The sequence below is a fragment of the Stenella coeruleoalba genome, assembly GCF_951394435.1.
Source record: "Stenella coeruleoalba genome assembly, chromosome: 14".
NCBI classification, from domain to species: Eukaryota; Metazoa; Chordata; class Mammalia; order Artiodactyla; family Delphinidae; genus Stenella; species Stenella coeruleoalba.
Window position 1 is genome coordinate 55,836,477 of NC_137160.1, and position 21,397 is coordinate 55,857,873.

A 21,397-nucleotide genomic window follows, 5' to 3' on the forward strand; every position below is an offset into this window, starting at 1 on the left:
TCTCTTTTTGACTTAGTATGATAATCTTTAGGTCCATCCATGTTGCTGCAAATGGCATTATTTTGTTCTTTTTTATGGCTGAGTAATATTCCATTGTGTGTGTGTGTGTGTGTGTGTGTGTGTGTGTGTGTGTGTGTGTGTCTGTACACACGATACATCTTCTTTACCCATTCATCTGTCGATGGACATTTAAGGTTGCTTCCATGTCTTGGCTATTGTATACAGTGCTGCTATGAACACTGTATCTTTTCAAATTATAGTTTTGTCTGTGTATATGCCCAGGAGTGGGATTGCTGGATCATATGGCAACTCTATTTTTAGTTTTTTGAGGAACCTCCTTACTGTTTTCTGTAGTGGCTGCACCAATTTACATTCCCATCAACAGGAAATCACCAGTTGTTAACATCACTTTGATACTAAAGGCCTGGCTCCCCAGTCTCTTCACTGTGACATCCTGCCTCCCACAAAAATGCCTTATAATTTAGTAACTAACGAGTTAATACTGATTATGAGAGGCTCCAGCTAGGCAGAGATATTCTGGTTGGTTACTGGTTAGCTATTTTGAGTATCTCCTGCAAAAAGCATTTGTTTTCAGGTAGACCAGGTTATTAGTTATTTTCTGGGAAGCAATCTGAATGTGCTGGCTTTGGGAATGAGGGCATCTCCCTCCCTAGGGTTTATTTTCCTCATCTGTGAAATGGTGGGGTGCCCTGGCTCAGCTTTCAGACTGGGTTCCGGAGTTGCCTCGGGGGATTCAGCTGATGCTGGGAGTCTGGGCCCCACTTCAAGCAGAGACTCCTTTTTATCTGGCCTACTAATTGGGGTGCACTCGACCTTTTGTGTTTGTAGAAAGAATTTTTTTTTGTTTTGTGTAACGCGGGCCTCTCACTGTTGTGGCCTCTCCCGTTGCGGAGCACAGGCTCCGGACGCGCAGGCTCAGCGGCCATGGCTCACGGGCCCAGCCGCTCTGCGGCATGTGGGATCCTCCCGGACCGGGGCACGAACCCGTGTCCCCTGCATCGGCAGGCGGACTCTCAACCACTGCGCCACCAGGGAAGCCCGCAGAAAGAATTTTTGAAAAATTAGATTTTGCTGCTTAAAAATAAGGTTGAAAACCACAGACTTGAACGCTATTCTTTTTCATCGTATTTTAAAATTCTAAAATTCAATTATAACCATAATATTTTAAAAACTCGATAATAATAGCTAGTTCTTATATTGACCTCTGCCAGGTCTTGTTCCAAGTGCTTTGCGTATTTAAACTCAATCTATAGAACAACACTAGGTGCTAGTGTTTTAATTATCCTTGTTAGTGTCAAAGTTCAAAAAGTGCGTTCAGATACATTTATTTGCACTTTTATAATTTCCTTAGATACATTTGAGGTCATAATTTATTCAAAGGTAATAACCCTACAATGACTATTTAATGGAATATAAATCATAATATTTGTCCTGCCTTGACATACTTTGTATATGGAAGACTATGGAAAAATGCACTTCTGGGCTTCCCTCATGGCACAGTGGTTGCGAGTCCGCCTGCCGATGCAGGGGATGAGTGTTCGTGCCCCGGTCCGGGAAGATCCCACATGCCGCGGAGCGGCTGGGCCCGTGAGCCATGGCCGCTGAGCCTGCGCGTCCGGAGCCTGTGCTCCGCAACGGAAGAGGCCACAACAGTGAGGCCCGCGTACCGCAGGGAAAAAAAAAAAAAAAAAAAATGCACTTCTTTGTGATTGTTTCTAAAAATGACAAATTGAAGAGAAACTAGATGTTTCTCTAGATTACAGAATACTCCTCTCCCCGGACGGCACGTCCAGTCATGTGGTTCCACAATAAACAGGATAAATCAAGCCTAATAAGACAGCGCCTGCGGGAAAATCCTCTTACTCTTTGCAGTTTCTATATGCCTAAAAACATGTTCATTGAAAAGTTCCTACTTAATTGGTTTACCTTCTTAGATTTGTTCCCTCTATTTTTAATGATTTAAAGCATTAAAAAAAAAAAAAAAGATGTCTTGTTTGGAACACCCTTAGCCAAGCAGCTCTTTTGTGAAGTGGGGAAGTCTGGTAGCCCAGCTGGCTCCTTTGAACTGAAATGATAAGATCTATATTTTAAAGGTGTAGATCTGTTAGCTTTTCTCCTCCTTCCCCCCCCCCCCCAAATTGACATAACAGCTACCTATTTTAATAAGGTCTCATTGTTAGTAAGTGGTACAACCTGTACAAATAAACTGAACTATAAATACTGGCATCGAGAAATGTACAAACATTTAAAAAACAAACTTCCTTTGTAATAACTGTCAAGATTATTTAGCTAACACAGGTCCCTTGAAGACTTGTAAGACCTATTTGGAAAAGGTGTGAGAGAGTATATGTACCCTGTAATCACAAGAGAACCCAGCAATATTAAGTCTGCCCCAATGTAGGTGGCGGTGTCCAATTTTTAATTTTGCTCAGAACTGTTAGAAGAAAATCAAGTCAGTTTTGTGATTGGGTTGCTATAGGAAGGCCTTGCCCCTGACAGAAATGTACAAGCCCAATCAACTTGTTTGCATTTCTGCCAAGGATTTATCTTCAGAAGCAAGTAGATGAAGAGATAAAGCTTGCTGGTACAAAGCCCACACACCTGGGACCCACTCAGTATAGCAGTGATGTAAGTGGGAATAAGATGGGAACCAACAGTGCAGGGGAAAGAGAAAGAAAAGGGGGTTGGAAACAAAATAAGATGAGGCTTCCTTTGCATAATGCAGAGGACTCTGAGGAAAGAAGGGAAAAAAAAGAATAAATTTTTATTCACTGATTGAATTTCAGGATATGCTTTTTGAAAGTCATCAGCTTCTTCAGTTGCTTTCTTACAGAGCTTTGCCCATACTTGTGTGACAAAATCATCAGTCATTTAATGAGAGTGTAATTAGAATGAAACCATAGAGATTTCCTTTTCTTTCGTCCTTTCAGGAGAGGTCAGAAGGAGAGGTAGGGGGACTTCCTGGTGGCACAGTGGTTAAGAATCCACCTGCCAATGCAGGGGACACGGGTTCCAGCCCTGGTCTGGGAAGATCCCACATGCCGCAGAGCAACTAAGCTCGTGAGCCGCAACTACTGAGCCTGCACTCTAGAGCCCGCAAGCCATAACTACTGAAGCCCACGTGCCTAGCGCCCGTGCTCTGCAGCAAGAGAAGCCACCACGATGAGAAGCCCGTGCACTGCAACGAAGAGTAGCCCCCACTCGCCCCAACGCAGCCATAAATAAATTTTTTAAAAAATAAGGGGAGGTAGGGTAAGGAAGGGGTAGGATACAATGAGAGCCATATTTTATGAAAGTGACATGTTTTGCTTTGAATTTTTTTTCCTGCTGGAGTTTCAAATAGATTATAAGAAGGAAAGGGAACACTGAAAGTCAGCCAAACAAGGTGAGATTCCAATGGTCCAGTCAGGGGTGCTGCGTTGAGCTGGGGCTTTCATGACAACTCCTGAGAGATACAGGAGGGAATGAATCCAGTCTCCCTTCTCTGGGGACCGCTGACTGAGCTCCCCAAACTCAAGGGGCACTGACTTCACTGAATCTACTCAAAAGCTTGTCACGGTGAGATGTTGAGAAGAAACAGTTCTAAGCGTTTCTAGCACAAACAGTGCTTCCTCCTGAATCGCACAAAAGATGGGAGGCATGCAGTAGGGAACAAAACGTTTGTCTAAAAGCCTGGCATGTGTAAGGAAGCGTTTCCCTAAAATACTGTTTCTGCTTTGGTTTGGCAAGAACGTGGGGAGTGAAGTAAAAAGCTCAGGGGGGAGCCAAGTTTCAGTAGCGAGACTGTCTTTATTGAGTCGGTCCCTTCAGTGGTCCTGTTTCTTCCCCATCTGCTGTGGCCACCCCTCTCCCTGTGGTCCACCCCTCCCTGCCGAGCTCTGGGTGGTCAAGTGAGGCACTGGTGGAGAGTAGAGGGTGGGAGGGCGGACAGAGGGTGGGTCTGTCTGGCGTGCTTCCTCCCAGCATCCGTGTGTCAGCAGTGGTTCCTCTAGGATGGCAGCTCCAGTGCTCTCAGGCTCCGGAAACACTCCTTCCTTGTTTCCATCCCTTCACGCCTAGGGTGGGGACCACTTCCCACTGTGCTGATTTCTGGGGAATTCAGCCTCTCTGGTTGCTTTCTGTTAACCTGCCCACTGCTCTGTAAACAGCTGCTGCTTTAAATTCTCTCTTCAACCCTTTGAAGCCACGTCTCTGTGCAGTGGGATGCTGACAGATATGGTAAGACTAAAATTTTCTCCAACCTGACAGAAACCCTGGCGAGCTGCAATTTCTAGTTGCCAAAAGCCAGATGATGGCCATCACATGGAGAGGCGCAAAGCATTTACTGTTTATAAAAACCTCAAATAAACAGGTTATAGAAATTCTAGGCACAATTTCAAAGTCAATCTGAAGAAATGAATCAAAGTCAACTAGGATTAATTAATGATGCACTTTTATAATCACCTGAACTACCTGCTGTGAAATTATATATTCCAAAGAGACTTCAAGAATTGTTCAAACGAAATAATGTGAACTCTCTAGAATAGTTTATTAAAATATAAGTCAAACCCATGACTCAAAGTATAGCTTCTATAATACTTAGATTCTAATATTCTAAATGAAAAAAAAGTGATTTGTTGCTTGAATATTAGAAAGTTCACATCATAGTAAAAGGTACTGGAACTTAACAGTCTGCTTATTCTGCATCTGACACATAAATGATTATCTCATTATCACAGATTAAGGATTTATAGACTATGTCCAATACTCTTTGCGAAATGTACCGTCAAGTAACTGCTCACAAGAGCTTTATGCTCTTAAAAAAGACAAAAATATAATCTTAGAAACTGTAAAAAGATTTTCATAGCTTTGGATTTTTAAGTTTTGACCCTATTCTTTTTGTAGGTAGTGGGCGGCTTTATGGGTTAATTAGTACTTTCAATCTTAGCCAAAAAAACGGAGAAACGATAGGGTTAGTTACTTACTATGCTTTTCTTGCTTGGAATTCAGCTGATTTTAAAATTGAATTGAAGATGTCACCAAAAGACTGTCACTAAGCTAAAGGGCTCAGGCTTTCCGCAAAACGTCTCTTCCAAGAGGTTGTGATGAATTTGCATATTGTCCGTATAACTTCAGAAAAGGAAGGGGAAACAAACACATGCTTTTGTTGCTATTTATCTCATTAGCCTTTGGTAGTTTGATTTAAGCTCTCCTTTCCAATCCCCAAGAGATCGTCGCCTTAACAGCACTGCCCCCTAGTGGTTGCTTGCTTTGGTGCAGCGTGAGTAAAGAAAAAAATTGCAAGATTTTCAATATATATAACCGTATTTATCAGTGCATTGCTGTATGAGTGTGTAAGATATCTTTCTGTGAGTTGGCTAGACATTTCTGTCCTGGTAAAAGATTAAAGCATGCTAAATTTTCATACATTTTCCCATAAATGAGTAAAAATAAGAAGTTAAGATACCATTAAATTATTTCTGATTTAATAAACAGACACAAATTACCTAATATTTTTGGTTGCCTATTATGTCAAGTATGTAAAAAAGTCATTAAAATTGAAGTATGAGCAAACGTTAAGTCAGTACCTATTCTGACATTTTATAGTACATTTATTCATTTAATGTCTAACTTTGGGGACAACAGTAAAGATGGAAGAGAGGATGGAAAGGATTTAAAATTTTCACATGTCTAATTTGGTTTCGTGTTATATTTTAATCAAGAAAATTATTTTAAATTAAGTTCTCATGAGCTATAGGAATGCTATTGGGAGGTTTAAGGACATAGTAAATTTTAAACCAAGGCTTTCTACTAGTATAGAGATAATAATTATGTATGTATATAGCTGACAAAACTGAGATAATAAGTTTTCACTTTATTTAAAAATTAAAAATTTCAGGAGGAACAAATTATATATCAGTGTTTTGCACAGGGCAGTTCACATAGCACTGGTAATAAATTACTTTAGGCAATGCAAAGTTTTATAAGTTTTTAATTGTTATACATTTTTATGAGCAACAGTGAGAATATAACTGAGAAACCAAATCTATGATTTCATAGATATTAATATTCATGACTACCTCTACATGAATTATAATGCTCAGGCACATACATTTGTGTTAAATTTGACTCTCGTTAAAATGGATTAGAAATACGAATTACAGTGATTCCAAAAGCCTGGATTTTGCTATTTCCGTTCTTCTGGTGCCATGTAACATGTTCCTTTGTCCAAGGTATTTCCTGTAAGCTGTAGTTACAACTAGAGCAAGGCTGTCCAAATAGAAATATAATATTAGCCATAAACATTATTTTATTTTATCTTTTATACACTTATTTTAACTATTGATGTACTTTTTTTTTTTTTTTTGTGGTACGCGGGCCTCTCACTGTTGTGGCCTCTTCCGTTGCGGAGCACAGGCTCCGGACGCGCAAGCTCCGGACGCGCAGGCTCAGCGGCCATGACTCACGGGCCCAGCCGCTCCGCGGCATGTGGGATCTTCCCGGACCGGGGCACGAACCCGTGTCCCCTGCATCGGCAGGCGGACTCTCAACCACTGCGCCACCAGGGAAGCTCCATCGATGTACTTTTAAATTTTATAATGACATTTAAAAAAGGAAAAGAATTAGCTGAAATTCATTTTAATGATATAATTTTTAAAAATCTAACATACGCAAATATTATTTTAGCTTGTAGTCAATACTAAATATTATTGAAGTAGTTTACATTCTTTTTTTCATACTAAGTTTTTGCCATCTGGTGTGTATTTTACATTTAAAGCACATCTCCATTTGGCTTCGGCACATTTCAAATGCTCGATAGCTCCACAGAACTAGTACTGAATAGTGATGTCATCAGATTAAGGTTCAGTTTTTGGTAAAAATATCCCATAGGTGGTGGGGCATACCTCCATCCAGAAGCACATGCCTGATGGCTTTTTGGTGATATCGGCAGTCAGTGATTACTATTGTCTGAATCTGATGATTCATTAAAGGTTGTAAAATGGTGGCACTGAAATTTTAAAATTCCTTCTTCATTTATTAGATGAAATACTTCTATGAAAAGAAACATCTCACCTACTACTTGGTTACTTGGAATAGTTTGTATAGAGAAAGCAGGATAAATATTTGATCTCTCCCCTTTATTTTCTATTTGTAATTTTTTACATCGAAGTATAGTTGATTTACAATGTTGTGTTGATTTCTGTACAGCAAAGTGATTCAGTTATACATATTCTTTTCCATTATGGCTTATCACAGGATATTGAATATAGTCCCCTGTGCTATACAGTAGGACCTTGTTGTTCACCCATCCTATATACTAGTTTGCATCTGCTAGCCCCAAACTCCCATTCCATCCCTCCTCCATCCTCCCTGATCTCTACTCTTTATGTGCTAGTTTGTAAAGTAATGATTTTGGTTTCCCTGCAGTTTCAAGGATGGTCAGTAGTATTTTATTTTCATAGTAGCATTAGGAATACACGAAGTTTAGCACACTTGATGTGTTTCAACTTACTGCAGTTACTGTGTTTATTATTGTTTAACTTTTCTCACCTTTGGCTGCTGGGAGCTTCTTTAACTTAATATCAGCATTCTGATATCATCAAGGCTGCCTCTGATATTCTGATATCATCTTATATATTTCCTGCCACAGATCTGTAATCAGCTGTTTCTTTAAGGAGCACTTGATTCCTTTTAGTAGAAAATGGTATGTGGAGACCATGATCTCAGTGTGTGAGATCGAGCACTTGTTTCTAAGTCTTTTCAGAGGACAAAGCTAGGAATTATTTAGTTTAGTAAAATAATGTGTATCATCAAATACTTCTTATTCAAATTTAGTAGTAGAGGATTTTCGTTTTTGCCGTGTACTTTCCTTACATCAAATATTCAGGTTTTCAATGAGTATAATTACTCATTTGCTTTTATCCATAATACACACACATGGTCTCAGAATAAAGATTAAGATACCACCAAGAAAATGATGAAAATATCAGTGTAAGCTTCTCTGTAGTTGTTTTTGTCCTTATGGTAACATTCCACTCAGGACAAGAGTCAAATCTCTGTTTCAAAGACACTTGGAAGCGTCCTCCTGGTGTTGTTATGCCACCTGCTGGACATAAGGCTCAGCTGTCACATTTTGATGTTTAGAGATTTGCTAAAGTTAAATTTAATTTTACAATTATGTAAATTTTTATATGACTCTAAAGTCAAATTTAGAAAACAAATCTAGTTTTTATTCTTATCCCCTCTTCCCCTCTGTCCTATTTCCTACCTCTGCCTTTTGGTTACTATTTTATTTTTAACTGCTCTGATTTATCCTTTCATTAAGGTTAATGTTTACTTATAACTATTAATTTACATACGCACCTATATCGTATATATTTTTATCCCCTTCCTCTTTATTAGACAAGTGTTAGCGTAATTTTCAGACTTTCCTTCATCTGAAAAAATTACATGTATTATTCCAAGTGGAGAAAAGTATACATATATAAAATATACATAAATAATATAGCAATATATTAACCTGGAGTGTTGGATTTTGCTTTGTTAAGTCATCTGAAAATCCTTTCTAAGAAATTGGTGAATTAAGCCCTTTTACATTTATTCATAGGATCTAGATGTTTGACATGTTAAAAGATCTTAAAAAATTTAAGATCTGAGCAAAAATTGATTCAAAAGGGCAGTGCCAAACTGGAACTTTCTAATAGCTCCACTGACGCAAGCCTGGGGAGAAAGTTACAGAGAAAAGGTGGAAGGAAGCAAAGTAAGGAAATCACTGATCAGCTGCAGCTTAAAGCCCAGTTGGCTCTTCGTGATGGGTTGCCCTTAGGTCTCAATTTTGTAACCTGGAAGCATTTAAGGCTTAGGTTTTGGTTTGCTTACACAGGGTTCTGTGGCATCAGGGCATGAGTCTAATGGCCTCCTTGTTTAATTAATTTAACAGGCATCAGTTTTGTCACATTAATGTTATGTATATTTCCACATATATAATATATACACACACCCCTAATCTCATTGCTTTACATTCCTATTCTTTCACTGGATGGTCTTTACCAGTCTGATCCATGAACTGTTTGTTTCTAAGCCATGGCATATGTACAGAAAGCAAAAGAACACATTTAGAAATGTTTAGGCGATCTGCCGTAAAGTCCAAGCATGTGACTGCGTATTTTACAAAAATAGCAGTTTGCCATTGTTTGGGGGGAAAACAAAAAGCAAACGAACAAAAAAACTACTGGTCCTTCCTGACCAATGGTTTGAGAAGTACTGTTCTACAATGTTTGCTTGCTCTCTCCCTTTTGCATATCTTTTTGTATTTAGAAAGGTTTGTGTTTCTTTGTTCTGATGCCTTTTTCTTAATATTTTGACATGAGCTAATATGATGTATGAATTTACTAATATCTGTGTATGATACCTTTAATTCCCCTTTTACTACCTCCTCCTAACATCCTACTCTGAAGGAAATTGACATTAGCTAGTGACCCCTTCTTCTCCGTTTCCCATTCCCCAGAATCTACTTTCAACGAATACCTTTTTCCTCCCCATTGATACCTGTGAGATAATCAGAGGGCTTCCTCTACGTCTCACATCCTCTTTCTCATCTACCCTCCATCCTTCGGCCATTTCCTCTTACACCCTCTCCCTTAGAACCTACAGGGACTCTAACTTGTACAAACAAATATACTGTATTTAGTGCTCACTACGACTACTACTGTTGATGTCTCTTCCATCATTTTGGCTGTCTGAAGCTTGTCCTCCAGGAAATTAACCAGGAAAGACTCATAGGAACTATACTCTGGGTTCTTAAGTGGGCATAAGCAATTGTGACCATTACATTTAGAGATCAGCGTAGCTGGATATAAACTCCTGAGCTCAGGCTTCCTTTCCTTGTGCTTCTTAAACATTACCCTGTTGTCCTCTGGCATAAAGCACTGCTATTGCCAAGTCTGATGACCGTTTCATTTTTTTTCTTTATAAGGGATATGAACCTTTAAATTTGGCACCAGAAAGGATTTTTCTTTTTATTTAAAGATCAATAGTTTTACTAGACTGTGTTTAGGTGCAGGGCCATTCTGGGTCCATTTTGCCAGGTATGTCCTTTCAATATGTAGTGCAAGTCTTTTTTAAATTTCAGAAAAATATTCTTGAATTATAATTGACAATATATGTTCTCTTTCATTACACGGATTCTCTTTTATAGGTACTTCTATGATACTAGATCTCCTTTCCTGTTGTCGATATAAGTATATATATAAGTATGTATATATATTTTATCTTTTTACTTAAAAGTTATTCTTTCCCATTCTGTTTTTCTTAAAGCAGTTTCTGTGGTGTTCATTCACTGCTTTGGTTGTTCTTATCTAGTCTTGAGATTTTAAAGTGAATTTTTCTTTCCTCTCTAACATTTTCCCAAATTTTATAGACTTGCTTTTCAAGTCCGTGTTTTCTCTAATTAGCATCTTTTTAAAAAATTCTGGGTTATGCTGTTCTTTCAAGGCTCCAGTCATTTATTTCCCTTTTATTTAGCTTGATGTGAATTATTAGATTGTCAATTTTTGGTCGGCCTGTCTTGCCAGCATGCGTTTCATGTCTGTAGGGACATTATTGTGTTCCACAGTCCATTTTCCCTTGTGGCTTTGACGGCAATTGTTTTCTGTACTAATGTTTAAGTGGCATGAGTTTCCTTTACTCTTAGGAGGGAAGGTGGGATCAGGAGAGCTTCCTGGCTTCGCAGCTCTAGCATCCTGCATCTGTTTTGGGAAGCGTTCACAATGACAGCCTTACAGTGTCTGGTATCTACGCTTCCCCCCCACCCCCGCAAGCTTTTATCTGGATCTTCTCTTGCTCGTGTCTCCTTTGCCCCTATTGTCTCTTTCCCGCTCAATACGGATTCCATCCCCAGCATCCTCTCCTCATTGTGGGGCTTTGTCTCAGAGGGGACATTGGTTACGTCTGTTACGGGTCTCTGTTGAGGGTCCATGGGGCCCAGGCTGCTCCAGCACCACCCACAGTGGTGCTCTGTGTTCACCCTCAGACTGGAGCCAACAAGACTCTACAGGCTCCTGGGACCACAGGAGGCCCTTTTGCCTCCTTCTTTCTGTTTCCTGTAACACGCATATCTTAACGTCACCAGTCATTGATTCCAGTCCACACATATACTGGGGCTACACAGGGATATGTTTTCCCACCACTTGACTGTAGATGTGGCCTGTGAGGTTTCGCGTTTGCTCTCCTAGTTGCTCTGTTTGTATGGGGTGACTTGGGGAGTTCACAAATGATGCCATCTTGCTGCCATTTTCCAGATGACTGTTAAAAAGACTGAAAGTTTGGAGGCTTCTGTTTTACGTGGTTAGTGAGCATCTCTATGCCTATGTCTACGGTAACGGTCTTTCTGACGCGCTACACTGCTTCACCATCCTGGTCGCGTCATCAGCCACGCATGTTAACACTCGAATCTTCAGCAGTGAAATCTCCGCAGTTCGGGGATCCGTTGATGTCTTTTCACACTGCCAGGACCCTATCTAATGCCCCCCTCTCCAGTCTGGGAAGAATCCCACTGTGGTCCCGGGTGTCCTGGATGCTGACACAGGCCAGTAGAACACGGTTGCTCTTCAGAAGTGTCCCTTCATGATCACTGGGCCTTGGACAGTAGGAAACACCTCTTCTTCCTTTCCTTCCCCAACAGGGTATTAGCAATGATTCCTTTTTTTTTTTTAATTGAAGTATAGTTGATTTATAATGTTGTGTTAATTTCTGCTGTACAGCAAAGTGACTCATTTATATATATACATATTCTTTTTCATATTCTTTTCCATTATGGTTTATCTCAGGATACTGAATCTAGTTCCCTGTGCTGTACAGCAGGACTTTATTGTTTATCTATTTTACATATAATAGTTTGCATCTGCTAATCCCAAACTCCCAATCCTTCCCTGTCCCACCCCCCTCCCCCTTGGCAACCAGAAGTCTATTCTCTATTGTCTATGATTCTGTTTCTGTTTCATAGATAGGTTCATTTGTGTCATATTTTAGATTCTACAAATAAGTGATATCATATATTTGTCTGTCTTTCTGACTGACTTCACTTAGTATAATAATCTCTAGTTGCATCCATGTTGCTGCAAATGGCATTATTTCATTTTTTATGGCTGAGTAATATTCCTTTATGTATATATGCCACATCTTCTTTATCCATTCATCTGTCAATGGACATTTAGGTTGTTTCCCTGTCTTGGCTATCGTGAATAGTGCTGCTATGAACACAGAGGTGCATATATCGTTTAGAATTATAGTTTTGTCTGGATATATGCCGAGGAGTGGGATCGCTGGATCATGTCGCAACTCTAGTTTTCTGAGGAACCTCTATACTGTTTTCCACAGTGGCTGCACCAACTTACATTCTCACCAACCGTGTAGGAGGGTTCCCTTTTCTCCACATTTGTTATTTGTAGACTTTTTTTTGGTGACATGGTTTATTTTAATAAAAAATACAGCTGAACATTTATCACAGATTCTATGAAACAATACACAAGGACATTGTCTCTGCATAGTAACCAACACTGATGTGTGTAACTTGAATTTTTAGATGGATTATTTATAATCCTTTAAAGTGCAATTTATTTAAGGGTTTAAGCCAATCACAGGATAAAGGATCTTTCTAATAAATGAGTAACATTAAAAAGATGATATATTTGGATAAATCTTTCAAAAATCAGAACTCATTTTGCCAAATGTACTTGTGTTGTAATAATAACACCCTCCCCTGGCAAACCCCAAACTTAATTGTTGAGGATTAAGAAGATTCTCTAAAGAGCTTTTTCTGATGTTAACATTTGTCTGTTCGATACATACTAACTAAAGTGAACTAAGAGTCTAGAGTAGTTCCTTTAGCCCTGAGTCCTATAACCACAATGGAGTTCCTGTTTGAACTTAAGAGACTGTTATGAACGTTCCCTGTTCTATTTGAGGGGAAAATGAAGAACTCAGTTGCTTCTCTGACTCTCAGTGGCGTAACTGTGCTTTGGGCTACAGTGTTAATGTCTAGGATGAAATTAAGGTAGCAAGAATGGGTGTCATCTAAGAAATAACCAGAAAATGCTTTAGAATAGAGAAATGAACTCTGAGAGGAACATTTCTAGGAGCTGTCTGACAGGACAGGAGGGATTGCAACACGAAGGCCATTCACCGCTGTGACTGTATGTTGTCATTGTTTTTGTTTTTTGTCCATTTCCTTCTGTTGGTGGAAATAACTGATCCAATATGCTGCTGCCACCAAAAGATGACGAACAAGATTCCTTTTCAACGGTAACAAAGGAGCAAACTATTTCGTAAGGCAGCAATGCTAGCCTGACTTTACTTGAAGACTATTTCCCTCTTGAAAAGCCCCTTACGTGAGCATCTGCAAAGTCGTATGTTGCTGTACTGGCTCAGCAATTATTCATCCAGAAAGAGGGTACTTTAGGGGTTGGAGGTGGAGGGGAAAAAAAGAACTTTTCCCTCCAGGTGTACACACAAAGCTTTAGCCGATTCTAGGAGTGCTATGATCACAGGTTTCGGTTTTCCTCAAAGTTCTTCGGAAATTCTGGATGGAGCTGAGTAAGGCCCCTTGGCTCACGCCATTCACAGCCTGGGGCAGAAGCTGTGTGGGTGCCTCTGTGCTCTCAGGAGGCAAGGGAGCTGCTGGTGGTAGAGGGGGAGGTAATGCGGGCATCCCTGCCGTGGAGGGTGGAGTCGGTGATGATGGGGATGTGAGAGGCGAGCTGGCCCCAGATCCTGCTGAATTACTGGAGTTGCTGTATTTTGCTGAAGGCTCTTCACTATTTTCAACAGCAGATCGTTTTGACTTCTTTCAAGCTATAATCTCCCCCTGTTTTCTTTCTTCTTCAGATCCATGGTGAGGCTGAGCTCTCATCAGTCTTTGATGCTGGTGGACCTGTTTCTGTTCGTCAATTAGCCTCTTTTCTATACATTCTTTGGCAACGCTCGATGCCTCTTTTAACTTTGTGGGGATCTTAAACCGTGGCTTTTCCGAGGTAGTTGGCAGAACATCACTGAATAATGGCATCTGTAAGAGCCAGGAAAGGGTGGACCTGCCACCTTGACAGGCTTCACAAGACAGCGTAGACTCCAACATGGCCACCACAGCCATAGACAGTGCAGGAGAGAAGGAGTCTACAGGCACTGAGTCTGGCAGTTGTCATCTCATACAGTAAGTGGCCAAAGCAGTGGACGTCCACACTCTCCAATGTACTGATTTTTCTGAATTGTGAGAAATAAGATTGGTAGAAAGAAGGAAGGCCCAACAAGGAATTCTCAAGGTCCAGCAGCCAGCAAGTGTCCCCTTCCAGCATCACGTTGGAAGCATGAAGATGCCCATAAGGGAATCCCTTGTCATGGAGAAACCTTAGTACCTCTAATATCTGTTGCCCGTATGTTTTGATTTGCTGGAGTTCAAGGCCTTGAATCTTCTTAGGGTTGCAGTAGTCCCTTAGGAATGGGTCTTTTGGTTGATCAAGTCCTTCAAAGTTCCTTTTGCATTAAACATTCTAATTAGCAATGCTGAGGATTTGTTAGCTGTGGCAAAGGTAACATGATAGATGTAAGGGTGCAAACAGGCTGGCAAAGTTTGACTAGACACTGAAAATCTTTATCTGACAGATACTAGTCAGGACCAAGGTCAGCCCAGCTTAACACTAGCCACTTCTCTGGCTGATTTTTACTCTTCATCAAGAAATACTTCTTCCTTTTCCTCCAACCTATGTATTTCAGTGGTTCCACCACCTCCCACTTTGGTTCTGATTGGAAGAACGTGGAAACCTGTTGTAAGGCAATCTCAGTATAGTTTGCAGAATAGTTGTTTGGATCTAAAGACGTCTTACCCAGCTCACAATTAGACAAGATACGATTTGCGGTGATAATGTTGAGATAGTTCTGAAGACCTTTCTGCCTCTCAGCTATGAATTCACGATCCGTTACCAATCCGTTTTTTGGGAGGAAGAGGTAGACTTAGGCCTGCAATCTGTTGTTCAGCAAATCAAAGTCACTGTATCTCCTAACAATCTGTCGGCTATTTTCTACAGAAATTCCTCGTTGTACCCAAATGATATATTCCATGTGGGACGGCAGGCTCTGGCTCACCTCAACGGCTGCTGTCAGCAGCACTGTGTTGTCCAGCAGGACCTTGCTGGCTGGTGGCTTCTCCATGAAGGCCATCCCGGGATGCCCATCCCCCAACGCCTCGGGACCAGGGCCAGGTCCGGAGGCACCGACTCCCATCACTTGCCGGGATCTGCTGCCACTGTCCAGACTTTTTAATGATGGCCATTCTAGCTGGCCTGAGGTGACACCTCGTTCTAATTTTGATTTGCATTTCTCTAATAATTAGCAGTGTTGAGCATCTTTTCACGTGCCTATTGGCCATCTGCATTTCCTCTTTGGAGAAATGTCCATTTAGGTCTTCTGCCCATTTCTCTATTGGATTGTTTGCTTTTTTTGCTGTTGAATTGTATGAGCTGTTTGTGTATTTTGGAGATGAAGCCCTTGTTGGTTGCATCATTAACAAATATTTTCTCCCATTCTGTAGGTTGTGTTTTCATTTAGTTTATGGTTTCCTTTGGTGGGAGCACTGATTCTTAATGAGGGTGGTAGAGGATGAGGCTTAGAGAAGTTTGACCCCAGTGGGAAGATAGAAAGATGAGGAAATACATGGAAGCATTCAGTAGTTGGACAGAAAGCTTCCCAAGGGATTCTATTAGGCATCTGTTAGGGTTGTGTTTGGAGTCTCTACCCTGGGTGGTGGAGAGAGAGAGAGGATGCCCTAAGAATTAGCCCTCGGTCCAGACGCCTTGGGCAGAGAGATGGGAAGACGACGACTCTTTTTTTTTTTTTTTTTTTTTTTACATCTTTATTGGAGTAAAATTGCTTTACAATGGTGTGTTAGTTTCTGCTTTATAACAAAGTGAATCAGTTATACATATATATATGTTCTCATATCTCTTCCCTCTTACGTCTCCCTCCCTCCCACCCCTCCAGGTGGTCACAAAGCACCGAGCTGATCTCCCTGTGCTATGCAGCTGCTTCCCACTAGCTATCTACCTTACGTTTGGTAGTGTATATATGTCCATGCCTCTCTCTTGCTTTGTCACAGCTTACCCTTCCCCCTCCCCATATCCTCAAGTCCATTCTCTAGTTAGGTCTGTGTCTTTACTCCTGTCTTACCCCTAGGTTCTTCATGACATTTTTTCCTCTTAAATTCCGTATATATGTGTTAGCATACGGTATTTGTCTTTCTCTTTCTGACTTACTTCACTCTGTATGACAGTCTCTAGATCTACCCACCTCATTACAAATAGCTCAATTTTGTTTCTTTTTATGGCTGAGTAATATTCCATTGTATATATGTGCCACATCTTCTTTATCCATTCATCCGATGATGGACACTTAGGTTGTTTCCATCTCCGGGCTATTGTAAACAGAGCTGCAATGAACATTGTGGTACATGTCTCTTTTTGAATTATGGTTTTCTCAGGTGATATGCCCAGTAGTGGGATTGCTGGGTCATATGGTAGTTCTATTTTTAGTTTTTTAAGGAACCTCCATACTGTTCTCCATAGTGGCTGTACCACTTCACATTCCCACCAGCAGTGCAAGAGTGTTCCCTTTTCTCCACACCCTCTCCAGCATTTATTGTTTCTAGATTTTTTGATGATGGCCATTCTGACTGGTGTGAGATAATATCTCATTGTAGTTTTGATTTGCATTTCTCTAATGATTAATGATGTTGAGCATTCTTTCATGTGTTTGTTGGCAATCTGTATATCTTCTTTGGAGAAATGTCTATTTAGGTCTTCTGCCCATTTTTGGATTGGGTTGTCTGTTTTTTTGTTATTGAGCTGCATGAGCTGCTTATAAATTTTGGAGATTAATCCTTTGTCAGTAGCTTCATTTGCAAATGTTTTCTCCCATTCTGAGGGTTGTCTTTTGGTCTTGTTTATGGTTTCCTTTGCTGTGCAAAAGCTTTGAAGTTTCATTACGTCCCATTTGTTTATTTTTGTTTTTCTTTCCATTTCTCTAGGAGATGGGTCAAAAAGGATCTTGCTGTGATTTATGTCATAGAGTGTTCTGCCTATGTTTTCCTCTAAGAGTTTGACAGTGTCTGGCCTTACATTTAGGTCTTTAATCCATTTTGAGCTATTTTTGTGTATGGTGTTAGGGAGTGATCTGATCTCATACTTTTACATGTAGCTGTCCAGTTTTCCCAGCACCACTTATTGAAGAGGCTGTCCTTTCTCCACTGTACATTCCTGCCTCCTTTATCAAAGATAAGGTGACCATATGTGCGTGGGTTTACCTCTGGACTTTCTATCCTGTTCCACTGATCGATCTGTTTTTGTGCCAGTAGCATACTGTCTTGATTACTGTAGCTTTGTAGTATAGTCTGAAGTCAGGGAGCCTGATTTCTCCAGCTCCGTTTTTCTTTCTCAAGTTTGCTTTGGCTATTCGGGGTCTTTTGTGTTTCCATACAAATTGTGAGTTTTTTGTTCTAGTTCTGTGAAAAATGCCAGTGGTAGTTTGATAGGGATTGCATTGAATCTGTAGATTGCTTTGGGTAGTAGAGTCATTTTCAAAATGTTGATTCTTCCAATCCAAGAACATGGCATATCTCTCCATCTATTGGTATCATCTTTAATTTATTTCATCAGTGTCTTATAATTTTCTGCATACAGGTCTTTTGTCTCCTTAGGTAGGTTTATTCCTAGATATTTTATTCTTTTTGTTGCAATGGTATATTTGAGTGTTTTCTTGATTTCACTTTCAGATTCTTCATCATTAGTGTATAGGAATGCCAGAGATTTCTGTGCATTAATTTTGTATCCTGCCACTTTACCAAATTCATTGATTAGCTCTAGGAGTTTTCTGGTAGCACCTTTAGGATTCTCTTTGTATAGTATCGTGTCATCTGCAAACAGTGACAGCTTTACTTCTTCTTTTCCGATTTGGATTCCTTTTATTTCCTTTTCTCCTCTGATTGCTGTGGCTAAAACTTCCAAAACTATGTTGAATAAGAGTGGTGAGAGTGGGCAACCTTGTCTTGTTCCTGATCTTAGTGGAAATGCTTTCAGTTTTTCACCATTGAGGACGATGTTGTCTGTGGGTTTGTCATATATGGCCTTTATTATGTTGAGGAAAGTTCCCTCTATGCCTTCTTTCTGCAGGGTTTTTATCATAAATGGGTGTTGAATTTTGTCGAAAGCTTTCTCTGTATCTATTGAGATGATCATATGTTTTTTCTCCTTCTATTTGTTAATATGGTGTATCATGTTGATTGATTTGCATATACTGAAGAATCCTTACCTTCCTGGAATAAACCCCACTTGATCATGGTGTATGATCCTGTTAATGTGCTGTTGGATTCTGTTTGCTAGTATTTTGTTGAGGAATTTTGCATCTATGATCATCAGTGATATTGGCCTGTAGTTTTCTTTCCTTTTAACATCCTTGTCTGGTTTTGGTATCAAGGTGATGGTGGTCTTGTAGAAAGAGTTTGGGAGTGTTCCTCCCTCTGCTATACTTTGGAAGAGTTTGAGAAAGATAGGTGTTAGCTCTTTTCTAAATGTTGGATGGAATTTGCCTGTGAAGCCATCTGGTCCTGGGCTTTTGTTTGTTGGAAGATTTTTAATCACAGTTTCAATTTCAGTGCTTGTGATTGGTCTGTTCATATTTTCTCTTTGTCCATTTCTTCCAGGTTGTCCATTTTATTGGCATAGAGTTGCTTGTAGTAATCTCTCATGATCTTTTGTATTTCTGCAGTGTCAGTTGTTACTTCTCCTTTTTAGTTTTTAATTCTATTGATTTCAGTCTTCTCCCTTTTTTTCTTGATGAGTCTGGCTAACGGTTTATCAATTTTGCTTATCTTCTCAAAGAACCAGCTTTTAGTTTTATTGATCTTTGCTATCGTTTCCTTCATTTCTTTTTCATTTATTTCTGATCTGATTTTTATGATTTCTTTCCTTCTGCTAACTGTGGGGTTTTTTTGTTCTTCTTTCTCCAATTGCTTTAGGTGCAAGGTTAGGTAGTTTATTTGAGATGTTTCCTATTTCTTAAGGTAGGATTGTATTGCTATAAACTTCCCTCTTAGAACTGCTTTTGCTGCATCCTATAGGTTTTGGGTCGTTGTGTCTACATTGTCATTTGTTTCTAGGTATTTTTAAATTTCCTCTTTGATTTCTTCAGTGATCACTTCATTATTAAGTAGTGTATTGTTTAGCCTCCATGTGTTTGTATTTTTTACAGATCTTTTCCTGTAATTGATATATAGTCTCACAGCGTTGTGGTCGGAAAAGATACTTCATACAATTTCAGTTTTCTTAAATTTACCAAGGCTTGATTTGTGACCCAAGATATGATCTATCCTGGAGAATGTTCCATGAGCACTTGAGGAAAATGTGTATTCTGTTGTTTTTGGATGGAATGTCCTATAAATATCAATTAAGTCCATCTTGTTTAATGTATCATTTAAAGCTTGTGTTTCCTTATTGATTTTCATTTTGGATGATCTGTCCTTTGGTAAAAGTGGGGTGTTAAAGTCCCCTACTATGAATGTGTTACTGTCGATTTCCCCTTTTATGGCCGTTAGTATTTGCCTTATGTATTGAGGTGCTCCTATGTTGGGTGCATAAATATTTACAATTGTTATATCTTCTTGGATCGATCCCTTGATCATTATGTAGTGTCCTTCTTTGTCTCTTCTAATAGTCTTTATTTTCAAGTCTATTTTGTCTGATATGAGAATTGCTACTCCAGCTTTCTTTTGGTTTCCATTTGCATGGAATATCTTTTTCCATCCCCTTACTTTCAGTCTGTATGTGTCTCTAGGTCGGAAGTGGGTCTCTTGTAGACAGCATATATATGGGTCTTGACAATGACTCTTAAGAGATAGAAAAAAAAAAAAAGAAGAAAGTAGCCAAAGGATCTAATTTCTTAGGGGGTACATTTTCTTCTTGTTCAGGCAGGTTAAGATTGGAAGCAGATTTATCTTCAGGGCATTTAAGTTATCCCTGCTTAATGTTCAGCTTAGATACTCTTTCAACTTGAAAAAAAAATTTCATTTTACACATATTGACACAAACAGGCATCCAATGTGAACGTTTGAAAGACATGACATTTTGTGTGAATGTGTTTCTATCAAAGACAAACTGACGGTATCAAATCTGTTGCTGTTTTAATAGAGGAGAGAAGAAGAGAGGCAAAGAGGTTGGAGAGAGGGATGTCAGAGACACAGACAAAATTCCCAACAGGAGGACAGGGACCAGCCAGCAGACACTGGAATGGGTCATTAGCTCTTCCAGTTTCATCAATGCTTTCATCTTCATTTGTTCACAGTTAAAGGGTGTGTGGGTGCGTCCGTGTTCCGCGTGGGTGCGTCTGTGTTCAGTGTGGGTGCCGGTGCTGGCACAGCCTCAGGCTCTGGGAAGGAAGTCCAGCAAGTACTGGGTAACAGGGTCTAAAGGTGGAGAAGTTCAAAGAACTGACAGCCTGACTGGAGTCCCGGTGGATGATTTAAGAGCTTAAGAGCACTGAATATTTCAGATGAATTTTGAGGAATCCACAGAAATTCCAGGGTATTTAACTTAAGGTCATATCATAATTAAAGAATTCTTATATATGGCTCGAGCGGTATGGTTCAAATAAGTAGACTTGTCTGCCTTAAGCAAGATTTGTCACATTGACTTCGGAGAGAGAGGCAGCTTTCTATTTCTGAGCCACTTATGTGTTCTCTGTTTCTGTTTCTTTCATCATTAAAGAAGGATCAATGGACTTGAGGTAATTGAAACTCTATTTTCCTCTCTATGGTATTAATATTTTTTGAATCTTTTTGTCTTGTTTCCTGGGTATCATGGATGGAGCAGGTAGGTTAATAGTGAAAAGCTAGGAGGACTTCCCTCCTCCTCAGTAACCCCTTTTTCCCTTCTAGCCTTGTCAGCCTGTTCTTCACAGAAGGTAACGTGAATATTCTCCAAGTCCTGCCCTCAGCCAATGTTAATGTTCTGTTGTTAGCCCTGAAATATACATCAATTAGATTACCAGAATACTCACTGATACCTACTGTGAAAAAAATGAAAAAAGGTAAACCATATGAGTCAGAAAAGGAAAAAGAGTGAGTCACTAAAAGGAAGGTGTTTCTGGTCTATTAATTTTGGCTACACAGTATAGGACAACCAGCGTGGGAAAGATTTTCAGCTTTCATCAAACCTACATAAAATCACTAGGAGATCAAGCTGGAAATAATGGGGCGTATTTTTAAAGTTAAAACGTTAGCGTTGAGCTTGCATAAATGGAAGGTGGCTGTGATTTCTGACGGTGCATGAACCTTTTGCCTCAGGCATTTCTTTCTGTATTA

At 39.8% G+C, this 21,397-nt stretch overlaps 1 protein-coding gene and 1 pseudogene across 2 annotated transcripts in view; both read right to left on the minus strand.

Annotated features, from left to right (window-relative positions):
• Positions 1 to 21,397, minus strand: part of DLGAP1 (DLG associated protein 1) — a gene marked incomplete at both ends in the record, with an annotated part of 968,578 nt that overhangs the window by 411,899 nt on the left and 535,282 nt on the right. The gene's annotated exons all lie outside the window — the stretch shown is intronic.
• LOC307197375 (PX domain-containing protein kinase-like protein) lies at positions 12,730 to 16,362 on the minus strand (annotated as a pseudogene). Its single transcript has 2 exons — positions 15,109 to 16,362; positions 12,730 to 15,016 (listed from the first exon to the last, which is right to left on the minus strand). The product of its transcript is annotated as a PX domain-containing protein kinase-like protein (transcript).